At 44.0% G+C, this 11,170-nt stretch overlaps 2 non-coding genes across 2 annotated transcripts; both read left to right on the forward strand.

The window, feature by feature from the left end:
* Nucleotides 1–7,174: 7,174 nt before the first annotated feature.
* On the forward strand, nt 7,175–7,245 carry TRNAG-GCC (transfer RNA glycine (anticodon GCC)). The gene has a single exon. It is a non-coding gene; the product is annotated as a tRNA-Gly (tRNA).
* A 3,244-nt stretch (nt 7,246–10,489) lies between these two features.
* TRNAG-GCC (transfer RNA glycine (anticodon GCC)) lies at nt 10,490–10,560 on the forward strand. Its single transcript has one exon. It is a non-coding gene; the product is annotated as a tRNA-Gly (tRNA).
* Nucleotides 10,561–11,170: the final 610 nt, after the last annotated feature.

Raw genomic sequence — 11,170 nt, forward strand, 5'->3', positions numbered from 1 at the left:
GCATCACCTTTTTTCAATTATTTTTTATTTTTAAGTTAATGAAAAACACCATATTGTAATTGACAATAACAACAAAGCATTATTCTTATTTTGTGATTCTACAACACAAGGCACAGTGAGGTCGGTAGATGCAGATTCCTGTGTGCACAGTAGTTTTGCCACATCAGCACTTTCCATTGCTTTCCCCAACACAGGAGTCTCCAGTAACCCTTCACTCCACAATAATAATTCACTTCTCGAAGCCTCCGCTGTAAAGTGAAAATCTGAAAAGTACAGAAAACACTGAAATTATTCAAAGGACCAAAAACTTACAAAGAAACTAAAAAACTTAAGCCCCACTCCGACTCATGAACATTTTGCACTTTGTTGTCCACCTCCGACTTTGAGCGGCAGCCAACTTTTCTCACCTTTTCCAGTATCCGACACCAATATTTCCAGAACCTGTTTACCACAACAGAGAGGGGGCCAGATGATTGTGTTGTCTGATTTCACGTACTCCTGCACTGATTTGAAGCACTTCACCTTTATGTTACACAGTGCATTATTCTGCTGGCAGTGCAGGGGTTAATCCGTGCTGTTGAGAGCTGGAGCTTTCCTGCTTTGATGGCCTCAGCTGTTCAGTGTTGGTCACTTCCCTCCATTATATATACTCGCCTCTGGCAAGCAGAGATTGCCAGTGTTAGTTTCATATTGTCTGGTTCTGGAGTTGGAGGTGTTGGTTGTTAGGAGGTGTTTGGAGTGTTCTTCATGACTGTTGCTTGGTGATTTGTCTTTGTGCATATCCTCATCCTCTCCTATTTATTTGTTCCTCCCTTTACTTCCCCATCTTCCACTCTGTTGTTTGTGAGTGCTGTTCCCCACTTTCCTATACAGATAAGGGCTGATTTAGGAGCTCTGTAAGGCACATGGTCCCGGCATCTTCACCATCTGAAGTAATCTGTGGAGCAGGGATAGCTGGGTTACCCCTAGCTTTAGGGATAGGGAAGGAGTCCTTAGCCCTGGGATCTATGGCAAGTGTGCCGTGACACTGTCCTTACTCATCCAAGTAGGACGTTTCCTCCTCTGTTCAGTAGACCGAAACCAGAAGCCTCCACAGAAAAGACCAGAACTCAGAGCACAATTCTCGAATAACCAGGACCTGAACTTTATTGGGTGCATCAACAGTAGACGCATTTGGTCCTGGAGCATATCGGTCCTGTGCGCCCATATGGACAGGAAACGTTTGGGGCCCTGTTGGAGAATTTGGATTGGGGTTTACGAGCTTCAAGTTACGCCACTGAATTAAGCTCTTCCATAAATTGTCTTTCACCCCTTTCCTAAATGGAAGTCACAACTGTCCAATGCTTATACATCCAACTAGCAACCCAGTAGAAGGCCTCCATGGTCTAGTTCCCTACATCCCCACTTGCATAACGTGTGAGGAACGTTCTTGTTCAGATCCCTTCCTATCACTAAGTCTCTATTTTTACTGTGAAAGGGAACTAACTTCATCTTGATGATTGTCAATGTCAGTCATCTGCTACTAAAGCAGTTCTTGTCTTCAGTCATGGTCTTCAACCATGGGAATTTGTCTGTGACACGTTTGGAGGGCCTGAAGGCAGAATATCAAAGCTTCTATGGAGGTGTCAGAGAAAGCAAAAGGCAGTAGGACAACTTAAGCTCAGTGATTGTATCTTTACACACTTTGTAATAAAAAGGTGACAGCGGAATAGTAATTGTCATGTCCATGTCAGCTTCACTCTCTTGCTTGGGAAATGTTTTTTTCCACAGTTCTCATAGACCAAGAGTCTCTGTGGTTGAAAGTGATCATCTCCACCAAAGAATATGTTCATAGCAGAGATAATTCTAGACTGAATACTCAATTAATACTTTTGGTCAATGAAAACCAGGGTACATTGAAGAGTTCCATCATTTTCCTTAAAGCCTCAACCTTTCTAAAGCCAAAAACCAATGACTGGTCCTATCAGTCGTCGTTAACTAGTGGCATCACATGGCTAGTTCCTCCAATCTCCACAACACTTTCAGTTCATTTTCAGAACAAGCCAAGTTCTGTATGGATCCATTATGGTATTTCCTATTGGAGTTTGGAGAGAGAGCAGGAAAAACAAGTGTGTAAAATTCCATTTAAGGTCAGGCACGTGTGAGTGACAACTTGTGGCTTGGCCTTTTGTTTCTCACACACTCAGTAGAGGAATGGGAAGGTGTCAGCAGAATAGAGAGGTGAAGCAAGAGACATCCATCTCGTTAATACGAACACGCTTCTTGCGCAGTACGTTTCACGTGTCCTGTCTCAGCTACATCATTCTTGACATGGAAAGTTACATTTTCTCTACTTTTCTTATTGAAAGCCTCAGTCAGAACACAATGTCATCTGTCTCAAGCTTTCTGTCCAACCTCCCAAGTCTGAAAGCGTGACGAGAGCAAGTATGGTGAAACGTACCACTCACTAGTTTCTGCCCTTGGATTTAATGCCCTTCCATAATTGAAAGGGGGGAATGTTAAAGGGATGGGATGGTCACCTAATACTGTGTTGGTGAACTGCGGAGTCATCATAATGTGTTGAGAGCACTATGGGGACATCATACTGTGTGGGGGATACAGCAGTTTCAAATTATGTGCAGTAATTAACTGTTGGGGTATCACACTATGTGATGACATTTTTTGGGGGGGCATCATACTGTGTGGTGGTCATGAATATTGTAGTCAGGCGTTACTTGTGGCATCACTGCATTAGAATTTTTCTGATGCTTTACAACATAGGCTTTACCCCTTTTCCCATAGCGTTACTGTCTGGCACCTTTTTATACATTGGATATTGTGATTGTTTATTATTTACTAGCTGAAGGGCCCGGCACTGCCCGGGTATAGTAACTAACTACTTATAATGTTACAATGATTATATATATATATATATATATATATATATATATATATAGCTGAGTGTAGAGCCCCGCCCACTTCATATAGCCAAATTCACTATAATATCCCACATCATCCCATCAGCCAGAGCCACCAGACTACTAATTTCCCACATCATCCCGTCAGCCAGAGCCACCAGACTACTACCACTAATATCCCACATCATCCCGTCAGCCAGAGCCACCGGAGTACTACCACTAATATCCCACATCATCCCATCAGCCAGAGCCACCGGACTACTACCCCTAATACCCCACATCATCCCGTCAGCCAGAGCCACCGGACTACTACCCCTAATATCCCACATCATCCCGTCAGCCAGAGCCACCGGACTACTAATATCCCACATCATCCCGTCAGCCAGAGCCACCGGAATACTACCACTAATATCCCACATCATCCCGTCAGCCAGAGCTACCGGACTACTAATTTCCCACATCATCCCGTCAGCCAGAGCTACCGGACTACTACCCCTAATATCCCACATCATCCCATCTGCCAGAGCCACCGGACTACTACCCCTAATATCACACATCATCCCGTCAGCCAGATCCACCGGACTACAACCACTAATATCCCACATCATCCCGTCAGCCAGAGCCACCGGACTACTACTCCTAATATCCCACATCATCCAATCAGCCAGAGCCACCGGACTACTACCCCTAATATCACACATCATCCCGTCAGCCAGAGCCACCGGACTACTACCACTAATATCCCACATCATCCCATCAGCCAGAGCCACCGGACTACTACCACTAATATCCCACATCATCCCGTCAGCCAGAGCCACCGGACTACTACCACTAATATCCCACATCATCCCATCAGCCAGAGCCACCGGACTACTACCACTAATATCCCACATCATCCCGTCAGCCAGAGCCACCGGACTACTACCACTAATATCCCACATCATCCCATCAGCCAGAGCCACCGGACTACTACCACTAATATCCCACATCATCCCGTCAGCCAGATCCACCGGACTACAACCACTAATATCCCACATCATCCCGTCAGCCAGAGCCACCGGACTACTACTCCTAATATCCCACATCATCCAATCAGCCAGAGCCACCGGACTACTACCCCTAATATCACACATCATCCCGTCAGCCAGAGCCACCGGACTACTACCACTAATATCCCACATCATCCCATCAGCCAGATCCACCGGACTACAACCCCTAATATCCCACATCATCCCGTCAGCCAGAGCCACCGGACTACTACCACTAATATCCCACATCATCCTGTCAGCCAGAACCACCGGACTACTACCCCTAATATCCCACATCATCCCGTCAGCCAGAGTCTCCGGACTACTACCCCTAATATCCCACATCATCCCATCTGCCAGAGCCACCGGACTACTACCCCCCTAATATCCCACATCATCCTGTCAGCCAGAACCACCGGACTACTACCCCTAATATCCCACATCATCCCGTCAGCCAGAGTCTCCGGACTACTACCCCTAATATCCCACATCATCCCGTCAGCCAGAGCCACTGGACTACTACCCCTTATATCCCACATCATCCCATCTGCCAGAGCCACCGGACTACTACCACTAATATCCAAATCGTCCCATCAGCCAGAGCCACCAGACTACTACCTCTAATATCCCACATCATCCCGTCAGCCAGAGCCACCGGACTACTACCTCTAATATCCCACATCATCCTGTCAGCCAGAACCACCGGTCTACTACCCCTAATATCCCACATCATCCTGTCAGCCAGAGCCACCGGACTACTACTCCTAATATCCCACATCATCCCGTCAGCCAGAGCCATCGGACTACTACCCCTAATATCCCACATCATCCCATCAGCCAGAGCCACCGGACTTCTACCCCTAATATCCCACATCATCCCGTCAGCCAGAGCCACCGGACTACTGCCCCTAATATCCCACATGATCCCGTCAGCCAGAGCTACCGGACTACTACCCCTAATATCCCACATCATCCCGTCAGCCAGAGCCACCGGACTACTACCCCTAATATCCCACATGATCCCGTCAGCCAGAGCTACCGGACTACTACCCCTAATATCCCACATCATCCCATCAGCCAGAGCCACCGGACTACTACCACTATAATCCCACATCATCCCATCACCCTAATATCCCACATCATCCCGTCAGCCTGAGTCACCGGACTACTACCCCTAATATCCCACTTCATCCTGTCAGCCAGAACCACCGGACTACTACCCCTAATATCCCACATCATCCCGTCAGCCAGAGACACCGGACTACTACCCCTAATATCCAAATCGTCCCATCAGCAAGAACCACCGGACTACTACCCCTAATATCCAAATCGTCCCATCAGCCAGAACCACCGGACTACTACCTCTAATATCCCACATCATCCCATCAGCCTAGGGTCAGAACCAGAGCGCTGAGTGGATTTGCCCTGCCTTCCATACCAATGATCGCTTTTAATAAAAGCCTGGGGAGAGAATCAGAGCGCTGAGGGATTTACCCTAACTTCCATACCAATGATCCCTTTAAGAGGCCCTGGGGTCAGAACTACAGCGCTGAGTGGAACGGTCCTAATTCCATACCGGGGATCCTTTAAGAGAGACCTGGGGTCAAAACCAAAGCGCTGGATGGATTTGCCCTGACTTCCATACCAATGATCCCTTTAAGAGAGGCCTGGGGTCAGAATCAGAGTGCTGAGGGATTTGCCCTAACTTCCATACCAGAGATCCCTTTAAGAGGGTCCTGGGGTCAGAACCAGAGTACTCAGTGGAACTGCCCTATCTTAAATACCAGTGATACCTTTAAGAGACCCTGGGGGGTCAGAACCACAGAGCTGAGAGGAGCGGTCGTAACTTCCATAACGGGAATCACTTTAAGAGAGACCTGGAGTCAAAACCAAAGCGCTGGATAGATTTGCCCTGACTTCCAAACCAACGATCCCTTTAAGAGACGCCTAGGGTCAGAATCAGAGCACTGAGGGATTTGCCCTAACTTCCATACCGGGGATCCCTTTAAGAGGGACGATGTGCCTATGGGATGGAGGATGTGTGATGGGTATATAGGCACGGGTTGGGGGATTCATTTCTGTCATGTGCTCTCTGCTCCTTTCTGGGGGGCAGACAATGGCTGGGAGCTTATGTTCCCGGGGATGCTAGATTTCTCCCACCATGTCACTGTCTGCTGAGGTGTTGTCGAATTGGGAAAACTATTGCTCATAGCAACCAATCACAGCTCAGCTTCTTTTAAACATCTCTGGTGAAATGAAAGATGCTTAGTGATTGGTTGCAAAGAAAATTGTTGCTCATAGCAACCAATCACAGCTCATCTTCTTTTAAACAGCGCTGGTGAAATGAAAGATGCTTCGTGATTGGTTGGTGACACACACACACATTCAATTTTATATATATATAGATATTGAATAAAGTATTTTGACATTTTCTAATATAAAGCATTCGTTACTTCAGTTTGTTCTTCTCCTGCTTTTGCATATGTTTTGAAAGTGAGTGCAGTAACTTGGGGGATTTTTTTGTTGTCACATGGCAACTACCCCCTTGTGTTACAATGAGTCCGGTTTCGTGTTTACTACTTTATGAATATTGTAGTGCCTGGGACAATAAGGGGTTTATGTAGGGGCACTATGTCTGTGTGACTGCTGCAATACATGTCCCTCTGCCTGTTGGGAGGTAGGAGGTATGCCCTTCTGGGACTGCGCCTGACCCGGCCAAATTGTTATTATTATTTTTTTTGGGGGGTGGACGGCAAGTCAGACTTTTGGCATTGGTTCCCATGATTTCTATGTACGCCCCTGATTTCAGGACCTCATGAATGAAAACCTCTGTACTGCTCTGTGGCGGTCTGGAAGTAATGCTACGTGAATGTAACAACTTGTCTTGAGGTTGGATGTAAATGAAGAAAGCGATCAGTATTTATCAAGAAAAATAATCATAAAACACATCATATGTGAATACATAAAAGAAAAATCACAAAAACAAGAAGTAAAGGTTAGAAAGTACAACAAACAGAAAAAAACAAAATAAGAACAATTAAGCAAAATGCTAAAAAACAGATCAATTCAAATAAAAGTAAAATAGAGAATAAGAAGTGCAAAAGAAAGATCTCTTTTTGCTAGTGGCAGATATAGATCATTAATATAAAAAATTCACAGGTCATGAAAAATGTGTTATTGCACAGGATCCTAACTCCAGGCCAGTGTCACAGATGCAGCTGAATTCGCCACAGATTATCAGCATGTAGAGCATTGGTGGTTCAGTGGTAGAATTCTCGCCTGCCACGCGGGAGGCCCGGGTTCGATTCCCGGCCAATGCAACAAAATTTTTTGGTTTTAAATACTTTCAATTTTTCTTATCGTCATTTTTACTTTACAGATTTTTTTTTAATTGCCACTATTTTACTGTTGCTTTATCTACTTTCAGTCCTCTCAGGACTCAGCATGAAGAGCATTGGTGAAGAGGACTCAGTAGGAGTCCTCTCATATCAGGACGTTCTTGTCCTGTGGCATCATATGTTTCGCAAGTGATAATTTAGATCTTTCTCATATATTTTCATTTCCGCATTCAGATATCAGTAAACCAGGTGGAGCTAATAGATATAAATCTAGATTGGTCATGAGATTCTTGAAGCAAAGAGCAGTATATAGAGGTGCAGAGAATTTCTTTAGTGCCCAGGCTTGCGCTAAGCCTATTGACCTTAGAACCTCCCCAAAGTACCACAATTGTGCAGAGGTCTAAGCCTGGAGGGGAAGAATTCAGAATTTTCCATATTACTGTATCCCCATCTGTATGAGGTTTGGGTGAAGGGTCGGCTCCATATCTATTTGGCCAACACTTGCTTGGTTATGACCATGCATGATTGGATCAACAGAGCATCGTATAAGATGGGATTGTTTTTCTTTAATGGACAGTCAAGATCCCACCAAAAATGGTCAGGTTTGGACTGTATGCAAAGTGCTTCCATTCAAGATGAGTTTAGATGTCTACAACACACAATGCCGACCCAACAAGGCCCACCGATTGTACGCAACACACATGTCTATGAATTAAAGCCCCCATACACAATGGATGTAGGCCAAACAATACTTTGGTCAATCATTTGGCTTTGAACCATCTTGACCATCACACAAAAACGCTTGGTAGACTGAGGGTTCCTTTGTTCTCTATTAGACCCTGACATCTCTGCTGGTGGCTTTTCTCCAGGTGTGCAACATTATTGGCCTTCTAAAATAGGATGTGCCTGATCGATATCTTCCAAGACAATCAGTCATCCGGCGCACCCAACAACATCAGCTTGTTGGCCAAACACCTTGATATCAGCCGACATTAATCTAATGTGTATGGGGGTTTCACAGGGTCCTCATTCCACAACCCACATCTATGTATATGAATGTATACCTATCTTGTGATCAGGCCTCTATTTTGATATCTTTTTATGAGTGATGCCTTTCTCTGATCCTTTTCTCCTATAAAGTTTTTCTAGATGTTTTAGTGTGGTATACTGCAGGGTTTATGCTGAATTAGTATACACTGTTATAGTCTATTGAAGATCAAAACTTGGTGGCCATATTGTGAAGTCAACTGGTGGCCATATTGGTTGTCACTTGACTTCCCCAGATCACGCAGACTCTAGAAATTTCAATTAAAGAGCATTTTTTTAAAAAAAAGTCTTGCTTCCCACCAATTGCCTCTTTAATGTCCTCACATCTCACACACTTCCTAACTTCTCCTATCTTGTGATCACACTTTTCACAAATATGTGATAGAAAGATGGAAAGGTGATAAAAGAGTCATTCACATGGACCAGTGAGATCCTCCAGGACTCCTGTCTAAACATGTCCAGTGCCATAAAGATTTCTGTATTTCCGGATATCTGCCCCCGGTACTGGGTGTATGGGCAATACAGACATTCCAGACTTGCCAACTTTCTCAGAACGTCATAGAGATTCCCCTAAAAAGAGTACACGTCCCACACTCCCTGAGGGTTGATCAAATCTTCCAAATATCACAGGAACCTCCCTAAACCTCCAAAAGCAGCCTTCTGCCAAACTTTTTCATTGCCTCCTCGTGAAGCCTCAACATTGAGAGGCACATTCAGGGGTTATAAATGGTCATGATGGGGCAGGGTCTGCCAGAATGGGTTATCACTATGCAAAAAAAATATTTTTTGTCCCCTCGGAGACAATTTTAAAAAGTTGGCAAAGTTTTCAATACGTCATCCATAGTCGTGAGATAGAGAAAAAACCCTTAAAATGATTCTTAAAGTAGACATTTACATATGGCTGTTAAAGGGGAGTCCTGAGAACTAGAATTGATGGTCCCATCACATTTTACTCAGAGGCCTCTACCAACCCTAAACCAGCTCTGAGACGCGATGCTGAGGATTGTTACTGAGCCCTTGACATGACACGGTTAGAAATATACATGATTGGCTTTTCTTTCTGATGATCCTGGAGATGAGATAAGATTAATGAGAGGTCTTACCGTATGTGTCTATATTACCGCTCCTTTTACCTCCCCTCATAATAATGCCACCACTGTGCCCCTTACATAGTAATAATGCATCTTTTGTGCCCTCTAAATGGTAAAATTGTGCCCTAGAAAATATTAATATCTTGTGAAAATGCTCTAAAAAGCAGTGACCACATTTTGCCCACTAGAGTAATAATGCCCACTGTGCCTTCATGTGACTGACACAATACCTTGAGTGCCCACGTAACAATTAGATACAGGAAAGATGTATATCTTTGTACCTTGTTAGCCAGTAGATAGAAGAATATTCAGGATTGAGAGTCCTCAGTGGTTGATACCTTTTATTGGCTAACTGAAAAGATGGTAACAAATTGCAAGCTTTCGAGACTACGCAGGTCTCTTCATCAGGCTAGATTTTATATTAGTCAATGCCTGATGAAGAGACCTGAGTAGTCTCGAAAGCTTGCAATTTGTTACCATCTTTTCAGTTAGCCATTAAAAGGTATCAACCACTGAGGACTCTCAATTCTAAATATTCACGTAACATTTATTAATGTTCCCTTAGTTCCCATTTACACAGCGTGATGTCCACACAGCTCCGTATCTTACACTACCTAAAATTGGATCATGGGCTGACCACCCCTCTCTGCCCCCAGCATTAGTGATGAGCGCAAGTGCTCCCTACCTGAATTTGTATCAGGTGCTCGGGTCACCGCCCCGCATTTTTCGCGGCTGCTAGTCACCCAAAACACACGCGGCGATCTGCCTGCCATACACGAAAAATCTCCACATGTGTTTTGGGTGTCTAACAGCCGCAAAAGTTACAGGCGCAGGGACTTAAACATGTCGCAATACTCGGTGCGTGCTGAAAAAAATCGAGAAGCGAGTACTTCCGCTCACCACTACTCATCATATGAAATATCATTACCCTTTTATATATATATATATATATATATATATATAAAATGTAAAATAATACTCCAAAAGTATCTGATATAAAACTCACTACAATGCAGAAAGTATAACTCATGTGTAGAGACACCTAAAGACAGAGCACAGTGACTCATGCAAAGTGAGGAACCATCCAAGCATTGGTGGTTCAGTGGTAGAATTCTCGCCTGCCACGCGGGAGGCCCGGGTTCGATTCCCGGCCAATGCAGATAGTTTGTTTTTTTTCAATTGATAATCTAGAATTTAGTATAATGTGTGAGGATTAGATTGCATGTGTGGCCTCCTCGGCTACATCTGCTCCACTTGTCCTAATTATGACAAAATTCATTTTCAGGAGTAGAAGTTGAACCCCCAGATTAGGAATCCATCCAGCGTTAACCCCTTCCTTCCTCTGCCAATTTATTGCGCTTTCAGTTTTTCCTCCTCTCCTTCTAAGAGCCATAACCTTTTTATTTTTCCCGTCTACATCGCTGTACTAGTTTTCTTGTATTTTTTTTTTTTAATGACACCGTTTTTATTAACATTCAATGCACTTACTGTAAAACATGCGATGAAATTGTGAGAGAAATGTTATATTTTCTTACATTGGACTTTTAGAATCGCGGCAATAGCAAATATAGACCGGGATATACTGTATTTTATTTCTTTACTTGGAGGGGGATTCGAAGTTTTATATATTTTTTTAAATTTTGTTTTATATTTTTAAAAACTTTTTATTTTCTTTTTTACCTTCCAACAGGAGACTTCATTCTGTGATCATTCCCGCTTCAGACGCTGGTGTCAGAGACAGACGTTAGCGTATAAATGCTTACCAAGTT

Source organism: Dendrobates tinctorius, unplaced genomic scaffold, assembly GCF_039654945.1.
Source record: "Dendrobates tinctorius isolate UK_male_01 unplaced genomic scaffold, ASM3965494v1 ptg000151l, whole genome shotgun sequence".
Taxonomy (NCBI): Eukaryota; Metazoa; Chordata; class Amphibia; order Anura; family Dendrobatidae; genus Dendrobates; species Dendrobates tinctorius.